The 19,457-nt window shown below is 41.0% G+C and overlaps 1 pseudogene; it reads right to left on the minus strand.

Annotated features, from left to right (window-relative positions):
• Nucleotides 1-1,360: 1,360 nt before the first annotated feature.
• On the minus strand, nucleotides 1,361-1,964 carry LOC101556336 (dolichyl-diphosphooligosaccharide--protein glycosyltransferase subunit DAD1-like; annotated as a pseudogene).
• Nucleotides 1,965-19,457: the final 17,493 nt, after the last annotated feature.

Genomic DNA, 19,457 nt, shown 5'->3' on the forward strand with positions numbered 1-19,457 from the left:
GGACTTTTGGGTATTGATTTTATAGCCTGTGACTTTACTATACATGTGTATTGTTTCTAGGACCCTGCTGATAGGGACTTTAGGGTTCTCCAAATATAGTATCATATCATCTGCAAATAGTGAGAGCTTGATTTCTTCCTTTCCTATCTGGGTGCTCTTAATGTCTTTTTCTTGCCTAACCACTATTGCAAGTACCTCCAGTACTATATTGAATAGAAGTGACACTTCTCTGTTATTTCCTCCCCCCGCCCCCCAATTGAGAGTCCTCTTCTCAACTCCTTATCTATCACTCAAAGTCTTGGACTTGTTCTGTTATTGTTGTTGTCCCTCACAAAAAATTAATGCTCTCTTTTTAAGTATCCTCATATCTTACTTAACTCTTGTATTCATTCTCTTCATGTATATAAACATAACCTCCTGCCACAAATAAAAGTGATGAGAATGGGCATCCTTGTCTTGTCCCTGGTCTTAAAGAGAAGTCTCTTAGTTTTTCCCCATTGAGGATAATACTTGCCATGGGTTTGTGGTGATGACTTTGACTATACCGAGGCAAGTTTCTTTAGTTCCCGTTTTGCTGAGAGATCTTGTCAGATGCTTTCTCTGCATCTATTGATATGATAATATGGTTTTTATCTTTTCTTTTATTGATATGATGGATTATGTTGATTGACTTTCGAATGTTAAACCATCCTTACATCCCCGGGATGAATCGGTTGGGAGCATTTCAAGTGTGCTCTTTATTAACTAACAGTAGGTCAATTTGGGGTTTCCCAGAAATAAAAATAGTGGAGCTGATGTTGGAATCCTTGAGTTCCCACCATCACTTCTTTAAGTGTAACCAGTAAACATTGTTGAGGAGGGGTGGAGCTTAATGCCATGTAGTCCATTTGTGTGGGACCATCAGACTTAAGATACAGCAGAGCATTGAGCAATGTGGCGCTGCCTGGGCCAGAACAACTTAGTAGGGTGTGTGACCCAGTTTGAACCAGAAAACAGATCAAGGGTTGTGGAATGAGATAAGAACTTTTCCTCTTGGACATCAGTGTGGTAGAGTCACAGGTACACATCTGTGCCAGAGCCTTGCAAGGCTTTCAACTATAGGGAACTACCCAGCTGACTGTGTAGGCCTATGTTGAGAGAAATTCCGAGCTAGGTCAAAATGTAGGTCTCAGTTGTCTGCCACTATGCATTTTCAGGTGGCTGAAGAGTGGCTGATTCAGAGGTCCTTGTGCTGATCTCAGTTGTTGTGAAGTAGTGATTTTGTGAGTGATTGCCTTGCCATCTACTGAAATTATGGTAATGAGATTAATATTGTTGGAAACAGTATTGTAGGGAATATTTTTTGGCATAGAGTCTTTTATTGCTGAAGGCAAAGAAATTACACTTAATGGAAGGCAAAGGTCACACTAATAAATGCTCATTACAAAGTTATTCTGACACAGAAGCGAGAGAACTTCTCCAAGCTCTTCACCTGCATACCAAATCAGATTCGGGAGATGGACAAATCTGGAGGTAATCCAAACGCCCAACAAACTGCCTTTTCAAGAATGTTTATCCACGGAGAAATGAAGAAATGAACATTCTTATAGTCTCCTACTCCTCAATTAACAGGAATTATTCATCCAACGAAGTTCATGACAACAAGGTGCAGAATGGTGCTGTCAAAGAGAAAATCAGCAAAGGCTCGTTCTGGGGAGATGCCTTGGAAATCTGCCTTGTTTTGTGGATTGATCTGTATTTTCAGGCAAACGGTGAGGATGAAACTCCCCACGCAGGAGATGAATTCCAAAGGAAAGAGTTGAAGGGGAAGGTCCCCACAAGGAGACAGGTCCCACAAGGAACTGCAGCGCCCCAGTCAGCAATATGTACAACAGGTATGCATGCAGTAACTTCAGACGCTGAGGAGTGGAGCTTAAATACTCTTCCAAGAAGCGCGAGATGACCGACACCACCGACGCCAACATGACTGAGCCTTCACCACTCCGGCCCGCGCTTCTCAAACTCATAGCGCTGCCAGCAGAGAAACCGGATCTGTATGGAATATTTAGATGATTTTTTTTATCATGGCTCTCATAGCATTCTGGAGCAGCAGGATGGAGTCAAGCAGCATAGGATGTAGGGAGCAAAGACAACACATGTTCACAAATGTTGGTATGGAGTTAAGGTAATGTAGTACTTTAGGGTCTAGCAAAGTGCTTTCTTTTCAATAATCTTATGCTTGGTGTACAATACATGTGACACAGTGATGTGGCTTTCCTGGCATCCATGCATCCTTGGGGCATAAAAGCAATGGCATTAATCCTTTAGAAATTGGATGATCTCCCCAACTCTTGGTTGATGAAAGAACTCTGAGTAGGGACCTACTCAATTTACCTTCTGCTGTTGTCTACATCTATAGCTCTCATAGAAGTATCTAATTGAAGAGTATACTCTAAAGAAGCCTCCATATAGCAATTCAATACTATGTTTAATGTCCTAGGTGACCAGGAAATATAATGAATGGTAGATTTTGAAAAGCCTAATGAGACTAACAAAAGTAGATGTCCTAATATATCAGTCTCTCAGCTGGCTAGGTGAGGTCTTTAAAAGTTATTTTTACAGGGCTAGAGTGATAGCACAGCGGGTAGGGCATTTACCTTGCATGCGGCTGACCCAGGTTTGATTCCTTCATCCCTCTTGGAGAGCCCGGAAAGCTACCGAGAGTATCTCGCCTCACGGAAGAGCCTGGCAAGCTACCTGTGGTTTATTTGATATGCCAAAAACAGTAACAATAAGTCTTACAATGGAGATGTTACTGATGCCCGCTCGAGCAAATCGATACTTTGAAACAGTGATACAGTGATAGAGTATAGTCAGTCATACAAGAGAACAATTAAGGGGCAGGAACACAATGATACAGATAAGTTCATGTCACTGTGTAGAGGGAACTATTGTGGTTGTTGCTGCTGAGGGAACTGCTACTGAAACTGCTGCAATTGGTTCCATTTGAGAATGCACTTATATATGGTAAATAAAAAAGCAGTGACACTGAAAACATCCAGTGGCCACATGCTAATCTTACTATTCAAAAGAATCTGAAGCTAGTTAGAACTGCTGCAACATATTTGCTGCAAGGCAGCCAAGAGAGGATAATAGCTCTAAGAAAAGGTGTAATGAAAGTTCCTTTCTCAGAGCCGTATGAATTGTCCCATCACTTGTATCACTTGTCATCCCATTGATCTTTGATTTGCTCGAGCAGGTGCTAGTAACGTCTCCATTTGGCCCTGTCAAGTGCTAGTGTAGCCCAATGGTTTCTGTTCACTCCAGGAACATGAAGTGCCTCAAACCATTTATTCAGGGTTTTGACGAAGAAGTCTGACCATCTCGTAGGTGGGTGGCCTCTCGGTCTTTTGACGTCCTGTGGAATCCAATCAGTAACAGCTCTAGTCCAGTGATCATCTCTGAATCGCATTACGTGTCTGGCCCATGTGATTTTTGACCTTGGCAAACGAGACAGCATCCCTGATTCTTGATTATTGATGGAGGTTGGAACTCCGGATTCCTTCTCTCACTTGAGTGAAACATGATACTCCAAGCATAGCTCTTTCGATTCCTCTTTGGGATACCTGAATAGCGTTCTTATCCTGTTTTCACAGGGCCCAGGTCTCTGAGGCATATGTTAGTGTAGGAAGAACAGTGGAGTCGAAAATATGTGCCCAAAGCCAGAGGTTCTTTGTCCTCTTAACTTCTTTGATGCTCTTGAAGGCGTTCCATGCTGCTCTCTTCCTCCTGCACAGTTCTGGCACCAAGTCATTTCTCATGTTGAGTTCCGAACCCAGGTACATATAACTGCTGCATTCAGAGATGTTCGTTCCATTGAAAGCAAATGGAATGTCAGGAACTAGTTCGTTTTTCATGAGCATTGTTTTGGTGAGATTCAGCTGCAGTCCAACCTTTCCACACTCGCAGTTGAAGTTGGCCAGCATTTGTGCTGCTTGGCTTATGTTTGGCATTATGAGAACGATGTCATCAGCGAAGCAGAGGTGGTGTAGTTGCCGACCATCTATCTTCACTCCCATTCCTTCCCATTCCAGTCATCGCATGACATTCTCGAGGGTGGCACTGAAGAGTTTCGGTGAAATGGTATCACCCTGCCGAACCCCTCTCTTTACGTCGATGATCACTACCTTGTAGAATGGTGAGATCCTGGTGGTGAATCCGTAATACAGCTAATGGAGGATCTTGATGTACCGAGTTTGAACGTCCTCTTTGGCTAAGGCTCTGATGATCGCTTCAGTCTCAACAGAATCAAAGGCCTTCTTTAAATTGATGAACGTTATACAGAGCAGCATCTTGAACTCTCGTGAAACTTCAATGAGCTTGGTCACTGTGTGGATATGGTCGATTGTGCTGAATCCTTTTTGGAATCCGGCTTGCTCGCGTGGTTGTGCTTCATCTAGTGTTCTGCCTATTCTATTCAGGATGACTCGAGTGAACAACTTGTAGACGATGGACAATAGATGATTGGGTGATAGTTGCCAATGTCATGGATGTCTCCCTTCTGTTGGGATGACCCAACAGAAACGTCCTGCTGGTTTTCCATTGGGATGGAACCTTGCATTCAGACAGGAATCGTGTAAAGAGCCAAGCCAGTGTATTGACGAGTACTGGTGGCAGATTCTTCAGATTCAGGTCTGACCTTGTCTGGACCGGGTGCTGTACGCGTCTTTACCGATGAAATGGCATGTCGGATTTTGGAAGAGATGACGATGGGAATGACATATCTATCCTGCAGAATTTGCTATGTGGGCAGGTGGATGTAGCTGTCAAAGAGATTCAAGAAGTCGTGAATAATCCTCTCCATTGCCCTTCTGGAAGATGTGATAGATCCATCAGGACATCAGAGAGCAATCATCTTGGTCTTGTAGTTGGTGAAGGACAGGAGAGCATTTTGAATACTTTTCCTGGCTTCTGCTGCATCAGCCAACACTGCTGCTCTTCTCTCTTTGAGGTCTTCCTTTATCGCTTCTCTGCACAGCTTTGCAAGCTCAGACATTAGCTTGTGGTTGCCTGAGGCTCGCACCAAACCACGTTGGAGAATGAGCTCAAGAGTTTCCGAAGACAGACGACTTTTTGTGGCTTTCCCATTCTTGGTATTCTTCTCTCAGTCATGAAAGAGCTGAACCAGTTGATCATATTCCTTGTTGATGTTGTCAACAACAGCATCTTCCCACGTTGCTGCAATAGTGCCAAAGAGCTCCCAGTTAGTGGTCATTTTGGGAGTTCTCTTCTTAATCTTAAACTTTGCAGACCTTTCTCCCTGCTCTGTGAAATAGAATTTTGCACCAAGGAGATGGTCCGATCCTGTTTGGAATTTTGGGACAACAGCAACATTGGTCAGGCAAAACTTTCAATTGAATATGATGTGGTCAATTTCATTGTGGAACTTTCCACCAGGAGACACCTATGTCCAACGTTTAGATTCAGCCTTCTGGAAGTGTGAGTTACCATGGATGATCTTGGTTGACACGATGAACTCAGACAGTCTCTCACCCTATTCATTCCAATCTAGGCCATGGGTCCCAACGTGGAGTTCTTCAGGCAACCTTCTCGGTACTATCTTGGCACTAAAATCACTGACAATGATCTTGTAGAAGGTATAGTCTTCTTTATAAAACTTCTGCAGCTCCATGTAGAACTTCTCTATTTCTTCTTCATTGTAGTTGGACGTTGCTGCGTAGATGACAAAGATAGAAGATAGAAACCGCCGGCAGTGAGCCACATCTATTCAAATGTAATCACTTGATTTGGGGTGTTATGCATTCGAATGAATCAATGCTCATGGCCAAATTCATGTTGGCAAGGACACCAACGCCACCAACACCTTTGTTGTCACATGTTTCAAGGAACAGTTCTTCTCCAGTGTCGAAAATGATGTAATGGTTAAGGTATATTGAAGACAAGGTCGGCAAAACCCTCCACGATATTGAAGATAAAGGTATCTTCAAAGATGACATGCAACTGGCCAACCAAGTGGAAACAGATCAACAAATGGGACTACATTAAACTAAAAAGCTTCTGCACCGCAAAAGATGCAGTGACCAGAATACAAAGACAATCTACAGAATGGGAAAGGATATTTACCCAATACCCATCAGACAAGGGGTTGATATCAAGGGTATATAAAGCTCTGGTTGAACTCTACAAGAAGAAAACATCCAACCCCATCACAAAATGGGCCAAAGAAATGAACAGAAACTTTCCCAAGGAAGAGATACGAATGACCAAAAGGCACATGAAAAAATGCTCTGCATCACTAATCATCAGGGAGATGCAAATCAAAACAACCATGAGATACCACCTCACCTCACACCACAGAGACTGGCACACATCCAAAAGAACAAAAGCAACCACTGTTGAAGAGGATGTGGGGAGAAAGGGACCTTTCTACACTGCTGGTGGGAATGCCGACTGGTTCAGCCCTTTTGGAAAACAATATGGACGATTCTCAAAAAATTAGAAATTGAGCTCCCATTTGACCCAGCAATACGACTGCTGGGAATATATCACAGAGAGGCAAAAAGGTATAGTAGAAATGACATCTGCACTTATATGTTCATCACAGCACTGTTTACAATAGCAAGAATCTGGAAAAAACCCGAGTGCCCTAGAACAGATGACTGGTTGAAGAAACTTTGGCACATCTATACAATGGAATACTATGCAGCTGTTAGAAAAAATGAGGTCATGAACTTTGCATATAAGTGGATCAGCATGGAAAGTATCATGCTAAGTGAAATGAGTCAGAAAGAGAGAGACAGACATAGAAGGATTGCACTCATCTGCGGAATATAGAATAACAGAATAGGAGATTAACACCCAAGAATAGTAGAAATAAGTACCAGGAGGTTGACTCCATGGCTTGGAACCTGACCTTACATTCTGGGGACAGGGCAGCTCAGATAGAGAAGGAAACACCAAGTAAAATGTGGTTGGAGGCCACGCGGGGGAAGGGTGATGTGTGCTGAATGTAGGCTAGAGACTGAACACAATGGCCACTCAACACCTCTATTGAAAACCACAACACCTAATTCGAGAGAGAGAACAAAAGGGAATACCCTGCCACAGTGGCAGAGTGGGGTGGGGAGAGATGAGATTGGGGGGGTGGGAGGGATGCTGGGTTTATTGTTGGTGGAGAATGGGCACTAGTGAAGGGATGGGTTCTCAAACATTGTATGAGGGAAACATGAGCACGAAAATGTATAAATATGTAACTGTACCCTCACGGTGATTCACTAATTAAAAAATAAATTAAAAAAAGAAAATGATGTGATGGTCCCATAGAATTTTATTTTTTAATAAGTGGCCATTGATTTTTGGGGTCACATGTCCAGTCCCATGATGTATCTGGACACAAGACTAATACAATCTCTTCTAAAATCCCATAACATTCAGACAAGGTCTAAGGAATGAAAGACTTCCTCATCCTTATTTACATTCTCATTCTTTTTGAGAAACCCTTCCACTCATATCCCTTATATAAGTCTATCTCTTACAAGTAACTGCTCTATTTGGTGCCCAGTAGAGCCCTCCTGAGAAAGTGACTTCCACTTTTATTTCTCAGGAGACAGAACCTGGCTACCATTTTTTCATGGTTAGCAGTCCCTGTGCAGAATGATTACATTTCATGGGTGTGATATGGAGCATTATCTGGACAGGTAAAGTTTTTCCTTTCCGTTCTGTTATATTATGCTTGATTAGTGGCTAAAAAGTGACACTTCTCTGTTATTTCCTCCCCCTTTTCCCCCATTGAGAGTCCTCTTCTCAACTCCTTACCCATCACTCAAAGTCTTGGATTTGTTCTATTATTGTTGTTGTCCCTCACAAAAATTTAATGCTCTCTTTTTTAGTGTCCTCATATCTTACTTAAGTTCCACTCCTAATCATTTTTAGTGTCCTCATATCTTACTGAAGTTCCACTCCTAATCATTTACTTTTGGTAAAAAGAATTTTTTTTTTTTTTTTGCTTTTTGGGTCACACCTGGCGATGCACAGGGGTTTCTCCTGGCTCTGCACTCAGGAATTACTCCTGGTGGTGATCAGAGTACCCTATATAAATAAAAATTTGTGTGACTGACCAATTGAAAAAATTATCTGATCCTTTCCTGGTGAACGCATGGTTCAGTACTTGAGCCTGATGGTACTTAGGGGCCACAGGGCCACCTGTGTGCTGCTCAGAGAAGGCATGTATTGCTGGAGATCGAACTTGCATTGAGCATGCTAGGCATGTGCTTTACTATTCAAGCTATCTCCCCAAGTGTTTTTAATAATAATAATAATAATGATTATAATAATAATAAACTGCCACAGGACCGGAGTGATAGTATAGCAGGTAGAGCACTTGCCTTCCACACAGCTGACCTGGGTTTGATCCCCTACACCCCATATGTTCCTCTGAGTCCACCAGGAGTGATACCTGAGGGCAGAACCAGGAGTAATCCCTGAGCACAGCCAGGTGTGCCCCTCCAAACAAAATACAACAAACAAAACCAAAAAAAAACCCCACCACATCTAGCAAGACCATAGTTACAAATGATTATAGTGTCAATTCATCTGACCCCAAAATGCCCCAGAGCACTAGAGTAAAGAAATTATACTAAAGATATGCTCCCTAAGGTGGGTGGCAGGGAGTGTAGGACAGAGAAGGGACAACTATGACAATGATAGTTGAAACAATCACTTGGAAAAGAAATGGAAGGAGATAAAGTGATATGCATGGTAATTCTTCTGTAACAGCATTGTAAACATAGTGCCTAAAAGTTTACTTAAATTTTAAAGAGGGAGAGAGACAGAGATAGAGAGAGAGGGACACACACACAAACACACAGAGAGACAGAGGGAGAGGGAGAGGGAGAGAGAGATCCCCAATCTAAATAATGAGAGAGAGAGATGGAGGGAGGGAGGGAGAAAGTGAGAAATAAGTGTTTGTCATAGAGGCAGACTAGGACGGGGGTGAGAGGGCGGCAGGAGGGAAACTGGGTATATTAGTGGTGGGAAATGTGCACTGAAGAATGAATGGGTGTTGGAACATTTTATGACTGAAACTCAATCATGAACAACTTTGTAATGTATCTCAGTGATTCAATTAAAAAATTTTTTTCTCCCCAGTAACATAAGGCACTTGATTACAATGAGAAAAATATAGCAGTGACCTTAAGAATCACGAGTTGGTTTGGGTCTGTATTCTATGAGCAGGTTTTTATTTGGTGGCCCTAACAAAACACACTAGATTGGCACAACCAATCTATGGCCGTGGCTGCTCCTTATCTGGCTAGGTAGCTTCAGGCTGGGCTGGCTTTGCCTTGGCTTAGGGCAGATATATCACTATACTTACGGATCCTACCAATTTTCCCATGTTTCTATCCAGATGGAGCAGGTATGTCTCCCAATGGTACAATTTGGAAGCCATTTTTGTTCCTAGAATAGGTAATGAAGATATCATACTAATTTTTCAAAAAAATAGTAAGGGCTTCATGACAGAAAGTGACAGGGCTTTAAGGACAGAAAATAGGAGCTACCATCAGTAAACAATAACATTACTTAATGAGAGAAGCATTTTTACAAAGACAAGCATCTCTTGACTTTCTTACTACTGTTCAAGGGGAACTTATGTCATTCTTAGAACTGATTGCAAGTAGGGCATTTTCTTTGTATGCGGCCAACCCAGGTTTGATCTCCGGGATCCCAGATGGTCTCCTGAGCACCACCAGGTGTAATTCCTGAGTGCAGAGCCAGGAGTAATCCCTGAGCATCGCCAAGGTGTAACCCGAAAAGCGAAATTAAAAAAAAAAAAAGGGATTTGATTTCCATGCCTATAAACCCATGACTCTCACAGAATTTCCTTACTAATTCAGAATCTGTCTTCTCATATCCCATCTAATGCATTATTCTTTTCTGATGTATTATCAGATGATTGGAATCATGGGGATCCTCATAAGAAAATTATTATATTGAGACATAATGTTCTGCAAATTCCTTGTTGTTCTTATATTCAAACTTTTTATGATAATGGCAATTTTTATAGGGACCATGCCTGATAGTGCTGGAGATGAGATGAGTATGAAATGCTGGGAATTGAACCTAGGTATTTGTTTTTGATGGACATGTTCTCTACCATTTGATTCACATCTGTAGCCCGTGATTATTTATTTATTTTTAACCAGTAGTCTAAACAAATAATAAATGGTTTATTAAGAAACTGCTCCTGGGGCTGGAGCAATAGTACAGTGGGTAGGGTGTTTGCCTTGCACGTGGCTGACCCAAGTTTGATTCCCAGCATCTCATAGCTAGGAGTAACCCCTGTGCATTGACGGGTGTGACCCCAAAAAAGAAGAAACTACTCCTGGGGGCTAGAGAGATAATGTAGAAGATAAGGAGCTTTACCTTGCATTTAGTCATCACGAGTTTGAATCCCTGGCACTATTTATGGTCCGCAGAGCACTACCAGGGGTCACTTCTGACCACAGAACCAGGAGTGGTCCCTGAGCATCTCCACTTCTCAAAATTAAAAAACAAAAATACCCCAAAACACTCCCTCACACAAAAAGAACACCTGCCTGTAACTTTCAATCCTGTTAAAACAATCTTATTTCCCACTTTCCCCTACTTTTGCCATTTCCAGAAGAAAGTAAATCCATCATGCTCTTTAAACCTTGAGGTTGAGGAATGATTAAAAAAAAGTGGAAAAAATTTTTTTTGTTTCTTTTGGCCACACCTGGTGCTTTTCAGGACTTATTTTTGTCTCTGTGATCGGGGTTCTCTCCTGCTGAGTTGATGATGGAGGTCAAATTGGGGTTGGTTACATGCAAGACAAGCACCTTAATCCCTGTACTCTCTCTCAGTAGTGGAGAGAGATTCTCCCAGTAGTGGAGAATTTTAAGCAAATCCCCCAATCTAAATGATGATAAAAGAAACCCCACCATTCTATAGATTGTTAACTAACATTGGCCTTTTCAGGTCAGGTCCAGTTGATCTAACCTAGTTTTCTACCCTCTTTTCATAATTATAGTTTAACTTTGATCTTTTGCTGGCAGAAGAAATTATTAGTATAAGATGATTTATAAGCTTGTTTTGCAGTAAAAGAAGTAATCAGTTGAGCATTGGATGAGGAATAAATATATCTTTCAGTGACTCAAGGTCTGCTTAGAAGATTTTATCAAGCCTGGGAGATTATAGTCTTTCTCCTTGAGTCCCCCTATTCTCTCTTTGCCTATGTAAATAAAACCCACTAGCTAGAGTAAGATGGATTCATGGTATACCTGCCATCTTCCATCAGGCATCATCTGTATGAGAATATAATTTTCTTACTCTGAGCCTTGGTGTCTCAGTGTTTGACTTCTTGTTGTGTATGAACAAGATTTGAATTCGTAACAAGATTAAAATGTGTTTCTGCAGAGAAAGGTAGGAAAAGTAAAAGAAAATAATCATATTTACATTGTTTGGTGAGGTCGTTGGACAATTTCTTTTTTATTTTTTTAGGCTATGTGTACCATTGTTACATTGTGTGTGTGTGAAACAAAAGAAATTAACAGATGAAAGAAACCAAAGTAATGGACCTGAGGCCATTTCAGAATTAACAATTCTCTGTGATGTTCAGATCTACTCCCACGCAGACTGAGGCCTTTACCCAACTGTCTGGATGACCTCACATCGCTTAGCAACCACCTGCAGTTCCTACAGTTGCTAGGAAACCAAGGACAGAGCCTGAATCATATTACTGCCAGTAGCTTAAATTTTCTCCCCAGTGGCTTGCTACCATCTAACTATTCCTCCTTCTTTCCCTCTTTATGTTCCCTATCTAGAGTAATCTGCCAGCGGCACTCTCTGGGCCTACACCAACATAAAGTCCATCATAGCACAGGAAATAACTGTTTCTTTCCCTGCATTACATAATTAGTATTTTCATCAGAGTATGTATGTAGTTTAAAGCTGAAGTCTGTAGTTACTTTACACTTAGATTACATGTTGCCTATAACCTTCCTTCACTGATTCCTAGGCCTGATAACCCTTCTTTCAGTGGGGAGTGATTCTCTCAGGAAAGGTGTTGAAATCAGTCCAAAGTTCCCACTGTCTCAACAGAGTGCCTAACTCAACAGAACCATTAAATTCATGGCCTTTGAATGAGTTCTGTGACAGGATATTGCCCTGTTCTCAGTTAAAAAATTAAAAAAAAAATATTGGTCAGTCTTGGGGCTACACTAAGTGGTGCTTGAGAAATACTTATGATTCTATGTTATGGGGTCTCCCTGTGGCACTTGGGGAGGGCATGCAGGGTCCCAGGATCAGCACCATGTAGGACAAGCACCTTAACCCATGTTCTGACTGGTGGGTGCCAGGGTGGTAATAAATTCCATTGTAGACTAGCCCTCAGAGCATACTACAATGTACCTGTAAGTCTAAAGAAAGATTTCTAGGGCTGGAAAGATAAGCGAATGGACTTGCATGATGCATTGCATATAGGAGTCCTGGGTCTATTTCTGGTATTCATGGTCCTCTAAGTCTCACTGGGAGCAATCCCTGAGTACTGAGCCAGGAATAACTCCTGATCACCACTGGGTAAAAGTTCAGCCAATATTTTGTCTTCTTCTTATAGCAGAGATTCCCAATTTACTGGGCCTGCAACCTCTTTCTTATTTTTATTTATTTGTCTTTTTGCTTTTTGGGGTCAGACCTGGCAATGATCAGGACTTACTCCTGGCTCTGCATTCAGGAATTATTTCTGGTGGTGCTCAGGACACCATATGGGATGCAGGGAATCAAACCCAGGTTGGCTGCATACATGGCAAACACCTACTCATGCTTTTATTCTGCCCCTGCACCCTCTTTTTCAGAAAAAAAAATTAACTCAGTCTCTTGGTGGAAATCTATGTTCATTATGTGAACAAACAGAAAGACCTCCTCCCCTCAATTGTATTTGAAGCTGAAGTTGGGTGGAAGATTGTTATTAGAATTAAGTCAACTCTTCTTAATCTCAAAGTCGAAAGATAAGGACAGTTTATCTTCAGTTTACTTTATTTACGTTTGTAGAGAAGGTGCAAGTGTTCTTCAGGGAACCTGCCCATGAGAGGATTTTATTCATTCTGGCACCAACTAGTCTGCAGCCCACTCTTTCTTCCCTGTTCTTTCCTTTTGGAAACCCATTACTGTGACCATGCAGAAAGCTGGTTGTTCCAAACAAGAGTCTACCATCTTTTGACTTGCAAGTATGTTGTCAATGAAACTCTTTCTCTTGAACCATCACCATGGGTCAAGAACAGAACCAAATCTTCATGATTACAATTTAGCAAAGTACCCAGGAGTAGTGTCTGCAATGGTAAACTTACCTTAAAATTTCAGGTAAGCACCTCAAAAGGGCCTCTTTTGCCTAGGGAGTTTTCCTCTTTCTTTCCTGTTCTTATACCACCACCAGCTGCCTCTTCTAGCCATCCTGGACTGGCCAGAGAAACAGCTTCGGGTAAGTCACTTGACAGTTTCTGTGTGTGGCTACTTCTCTGTCTGCAAATGGGGAGAGTCGTCTTGGAATGCTTGCCCAAGAATCTCCCTTCCTCTCTGTCTGGGTGGTCCCGGTTCTCTGTGGTCTTGAAGGCAATTCTTTGAGTACTATCTAAAAATAAGAATAGTGTACACTTTTAACCAGATATGTCTGTTTATGTGTAGCCACTTATGTCTGCTATTTTCCAGGGAAAAAACTTGCTGACGAGAAATTCTGATATAAAAGATATTTTAAACAACTTGTGAGAACTCTGGAATGTTGAAGTCAGATTATAGTAGAAACTATAATGTTCAGATCTGATTAAATTATGGTTAACAACTATGAAAAGCTGAATCATTGCTGGAGATCAGAGCAATGTGTAATCTAGCAATTGTAGAGACATAGTATGCCTATGCTCAGGTTCTTGTTTCCAGCTTCCAAAGATTAGAAGCAAGAGATGGAACTAAAATGGTTAAACCAAGCAGATTTACTAAGAAATGAAAGCTTCCACCAAATGGGAGGGGTCCCTGAATAAGATACCAGAGGAGGGAATGATTACCTTTTCTTTTTATACCTTTTTAACGGGGGAAGTGGGAAACACTTATTTTTTTACACTTTAAAAAAAAAATCTTCTCATGAAACCTAATGCAGCCAGTTTCTTATTCTCAAGATCCCTCTCTCCCTTTAACTTAATGCCAAGACAGAGGCAGGCTGAAGGTTAAGATGGATTTCAGCTGGACATTCATGTTATCAGGCTAAGACGGATTTCAGCTGGACATTTGTGTTATCAGGCCCAACATTTCTTTCTTTTTTTTTTTAGGACAAAAATGTTTCCCTCCTTAATTTTACCCTTGACTTTTTAGCATTTCCCTTGACTCTGGTTATTCCTTATATAAATAGTTGTCCCTTTGTTAGAAAAGTTGGAATTCACTTAAACACTCCATGACCTCATGCCTTGAGAGAGTCCAGTTGGGTGCTTTATTCATATGTTGCGTGTGGCTTAGATTATATGTTATGTGATATGATATGATTTTGGGGTTTGCCTGCATCTGAGTTTGGAAAAGTTTTTATTTTCATGTTTATCTCTTAACTCTGTGTTGTAGGATTTAAATTCTGTCTTTTCTGTTACTAAGAAGGAAAGCTAAAAGGGTAAATACAGGTTTGATTGTTATTTTGACTCTAAAAGATCCAAGGCTTAGCAAAACACTATTAGTGTTTTGATTTGTTCCTTTTATTTGTTTTATAGTGAGTGAATTGTGAATGTGTTAGAAAAATAAAAAAAAGGTTTTTGATTTATTGGATGTCAATAAAGTCGAAAGATTTCTGGCTATAGGTTTATGAAGACATATGAAATTTTTAAATATAAATATATTTGTTATGTGCAATCCTTTTAATTTTTTAAATTGTAATTTTTTTGTTAATAAATTTTGCTATTTTAAAATTGTAATTTTTTGTTAAGGCACTATGATTTGCAAAATTATTCATAGTCAAGTTTCAGACTTACAATGTTCCGACACCAATCCTATCATGAGTATAAACCAGTGTCCTTCACTCCCCTCCCACCCTTTAGCCTGCTTCTTGACAGACGCTTTTTAAAAAAATTTTTTAAAATTTTATTGAATCACCGTGAGATAGTTACAAGCTTTCATGTTTCGGTTACAATCTCACAATGATCAAACACCCATTCCTCCACCAGTGCACATTCCCCACCACCAATATCCTGGGTATGCCCCCCCCTTAACCACCCTCCCCCCTGCCTCTAAGGCAGACAATATTCCCTATACTCTCTTTCTCCTTTTGGGCATTATAGCTTGCAACACAGACACTGAGAGGTTATCATGTTTAGTCCATTATCTACTTTCGGCATGCATCTCCCATCCCAACTGGTTCCTCCAGCCATCATTTCCTTAGTGATCCCTTCTCTATTCCATCTGCCTTCTCCCGTCCACTCATGAAGCAGTCTTCCAGCTATGGGGCAATCCCCCTGGCACTTGTATCTACTGTCCTTGGGTGTCAGCCTCATATGATGCTACCCTACACTCCACAAATGAGTGCAGTCCCTCTATGTCTGTCCCTCTCTTTCTGACTCATTTCACTTAGCATGATACTCTCCATGTTTATCCATTTATAAGCAAATTTCATGACATAATCTCTCCAAACAGCTGCATAGTATTCCACTGTGTAGATGTACCAAAGTTTCTTTAACCAGTCATCTGTTTTAGGGAACTTGGGTTGTTTCTATATTTTGGCTATTGTGAACAGTGCTGCAATGAATATATAGGTACAGATTCATTTCTACCGTGCTCATTTGCATCCTCGGGATATATGCCCAGAAGTGGTATTGCAGGGTCATATGGAAGCTCAATTTCTAGTTTTTGAAGAACTGTCCATATTGTTTTCCAGAAAGGCTGGACCAGTTGGCATTCCCACCAACAGTGAAGGAGCGTCCCTTCTTCCCCACATCCACGCCAGCACTGGTTGCTTTTGTTCTTTTGAATGTGTGCCAGTCTCTGTGGTGTGAGATGATATCTCATTTTTGTTTTGATTTACATCTTCCTGATGACTAGTGATGTGGAGCGTTTTTTCATGTGCCTTTTGGCCATTTGTATTTCTTTTTTGAGGAAACTTCTGTTCATTTCTTTTCCCCATTTTTTGATGGGGTTGGAGGTTTTTTTCTTTTTTCTTTTTTAATTAATTTATTTTTAATTAATGAGTCACAGTGTGGGTACAGTTACAGGTTCACACATTTTCGTGCTTGTTTTTTCCTCAAGCGATGTTTAAGAGCCCATCCCTCCACCAGTGTTCATTCTCCACCACCACCCATGAACCCAGTATCCCTCCCACCCCCCAGTCCCATCCCCCCACCCCACCCCGCCTCTGTAGCGGGGCATTCCAATTTGATATCTCCCTTTCCTTTTAGGTGTTGTGGTTCCAAATAAGGGTATTGAGTGGTCATCCTGTTCAGTCTCTAGTCTACTTTCAGCATGCATCTCCCTTCCTGCGCAGGATCTCCAATCACATATTACTTGGTGTTCTCCTCTCTATCTGGAATGACTTTCTCCCAGCTTCCAAGCTATGGAGCCAAGCTCCTGGTATTATATACTACTATTCTTGGGTATTAGTCTCCTACTCTGTTGTTCTATATTCCACAAATGAGTGCAATCTTTCTATGTCTGTCCCTCTCTTTCTGGCTCATTTCACTTAGCATGATACTTTCCATGTTGATCCACTTATATGCAAAGTTCATGACTTCATCCTTTCTAACTGCTGCATAGTATTCCATTGCATAGATATACCAAAGTTTCTTCAACCAGTCATCTGTTCTCGGGCACTTGGGTTTTTTCCAGATTCTGGCTATTGTAAACAGTGCCGCGATGAACATATAAGTGCAGATGTCATTTCAACTATACTTTATTGTTTCTTCAGGATATATTCCCAGAAGTGGTATTGCTGGATCAAATGGAAGCTCAATTTCTAATTTTTTGAGAATCGTCCATATTGTTTTCCAGAGGGGCTGGAGTGTCGGCATTTCCACCAGCAGTGGAGAAGGGTCCCCTTCTCTCCACATCCTCTCCAGCAGCGATTGCTTTTGTACTTTTGGATGTGTGCCATTATCTGTGTTGTGAGGTGGTATCTCATGGTTGTTTTGATTTGCATCTCCCTGATGATTAGTGATACAGAGCATTTTTTCATGTACCTTTTGGCCATTCGTATCTCTTCCTTGGAAAAGTTTCTGTTCATTTCTTAGGCCCATTTTCTGATGGGGTTTGATGTTTTCTTCTTGTAGAGTTCAACCAGTGCTTTATATACCCTTGATATCAACCCTTTATCAGATGGGTATTGGGTGAATATCCTTTCCCATTCTGTAGGTTGCCTTTGAATTCTGGTCACTGTGTCTTTTGCTGTGAAGAAGCTTTTTAGTTTAATATAGTCCCACTTGTTTATCTCTGTTTCTACTTGATTGCTTAGTTCCGTGTCATCTTTGAAGATACCTTTAGCTTCAATATCGTGAAGGGTTTTACCGACCTTGTCTTTGATGTACCTTATGGATTGTAGTCTGATGTTGAGGTCTTTAATCCATTTAGATCTGATTTTTGTGCATGGTGTCAGGTCAAGGTCTAAGTCCATTCTTTTGCATGTGGTTGTCCAGTTATGCCAGCACCATTTGTTGAAGAGGCTTTCCTTGCTCCACTTCACATTTCTTGCCCTCTTATCAAAGATTAGATGATCATACATTTGGGGTTGTGTGTAGGGATATTCCACTCTGTTCCATTGGTCTGCGGCTCTGCATTTGTTCCAGTACCATGCTGTTTTAATTGTTACCGCTTTGTAGTAAAGTTTAAGGTTGGGGAGGGTGATGCCTCCCATCATCTTTTACCCAAGAATTGTTTTAGCTATCCGTGGATGTTTGTTGTTCCATACGAATTTTAGGATTGCTTGATCTGTTTCTTTGAAGAATGTCATGGGTATTCTTATAGGGATCGCGTTGAATCTGTATAATGATTTGGGGAGTATTGCCATTTTGACAATATTGATTCTCCCTATCCATGAGCAGGGTATATGTTTCCATTTTCTCATGTCCTCTTTTATTTCATGGAGTAGCGTTTTATTTATTTATTTATTTATTTATTTTTTCTTTTTGGATCACACCCGGCAATGCACAGGGGTTACTCCTGGCTCTGCACTCAGGAATTACCCCTGGCGGTGCTCAAGGGACCATATGGGATGCTGGGAATCGAACCCGGGTCAGCCGCATGCAAGGCAAATGCCCTACCCACTGTGCTATTGCTCCAGCCCATGGAGTAGCATTTTATAGTTTTCTTTGTAGAGGTCTTTTACTTCCTTGGTTAAGCTGATTTCGAGGTACTTGATTTTCTTTGGCACGATTGTGAATGGGATTGCTTTTTTCATGTCCCTTTCCTCTGTCTCATTGTTTGTATATAGGAAGGCTATGGATTTTTGGGTATTGATTTTGTAGCCTGCAACTTTACTGTATAGGTCTATTGTTTCTAAGAGTTTCTTAGTAGAGGCTTTAGGCTTCTCTAGATATAGTATCATATCATCTGCAAATAGTGAGAGTTTGATTTCTTCCTTTCCTATCTGGATGCCCTTAATCTTTTTCTTGTCTAACAGCTATTGCAAGTACTTCCAGTGTGATATTGAAGAGAAGTGGTGAGAGTGGGCATCCTTGTCTTGTGCTTGATCTTAGAGGAAAGGCCCTTAGTTTTTCCCCATTGAGAATAATGCTTGCCGTAGGCTTGTGGTAGATGGATTTGACTATCTTGAGGAAAGTTCCTCCAAAACCCATTTTGGTGAGGGTTTTCATCATGAACGGATGTTGGATCTTGTCAAATGCTTTCTCTGCATCTATTGATATGATCACATGGTTTTTATCTTTGCTCTTGTTGATATGGTGGATTATGTTAATTTATTTCTGAATGTTAAACCATCCTTGCATCCCCGGAATGAATCCCACTTGGTCATAGTATATGATCTTTTTGATGAGTTGTTGGATTCTATTTGCTAGTATTTTGTTGAGGATCTTCGCATTGGTGTTCATCAGAGATATTGGTCTATAGTTTTCTTTGTTAGTGGTATCTTTGTTTGCTTTTGGTATTAGGGAGATATGTGCCTCATAGAAACTGTTCAGAATGGTTCCTGTCTTTTCAATTTCCTGGAAAAGCTTGAGGAGAACTGGCAACAAGTCTTCTTTAAATGTTTGGAAGAATTCGCCGGTAAATCCCTCTGGACCTGGGCTCTTGTTTTTGGGGAGACTTTTGATTACAGTTTCGATTTCCTTGATATTTATGGACTTATTCAGGTATTTCAAGTCTTCTTGGTTCAGTCTTGGGAGATTGTAGGAATCAAGGAATTCATCCATTTCTTTTAAGTTCTCTTGTTTTGTGTCATACAGACTTTCAAAGTAGTCTCTGATGATCTTTTGAAT

Source organism: Sorex araneus, chromosome 3 (assembly GCF_027595985.1).
Source record: "Sorex araneus isolate mSorAra2 chromosome 3, mSorAra2.pri, whole genome shotgun sequence".
Taxonomy (NCBI): Eukaryota; Metazoa; Chordata; class Mammalia; order Eulipotyphla; family Soricidae; genus Sorex; species Sorex araneus.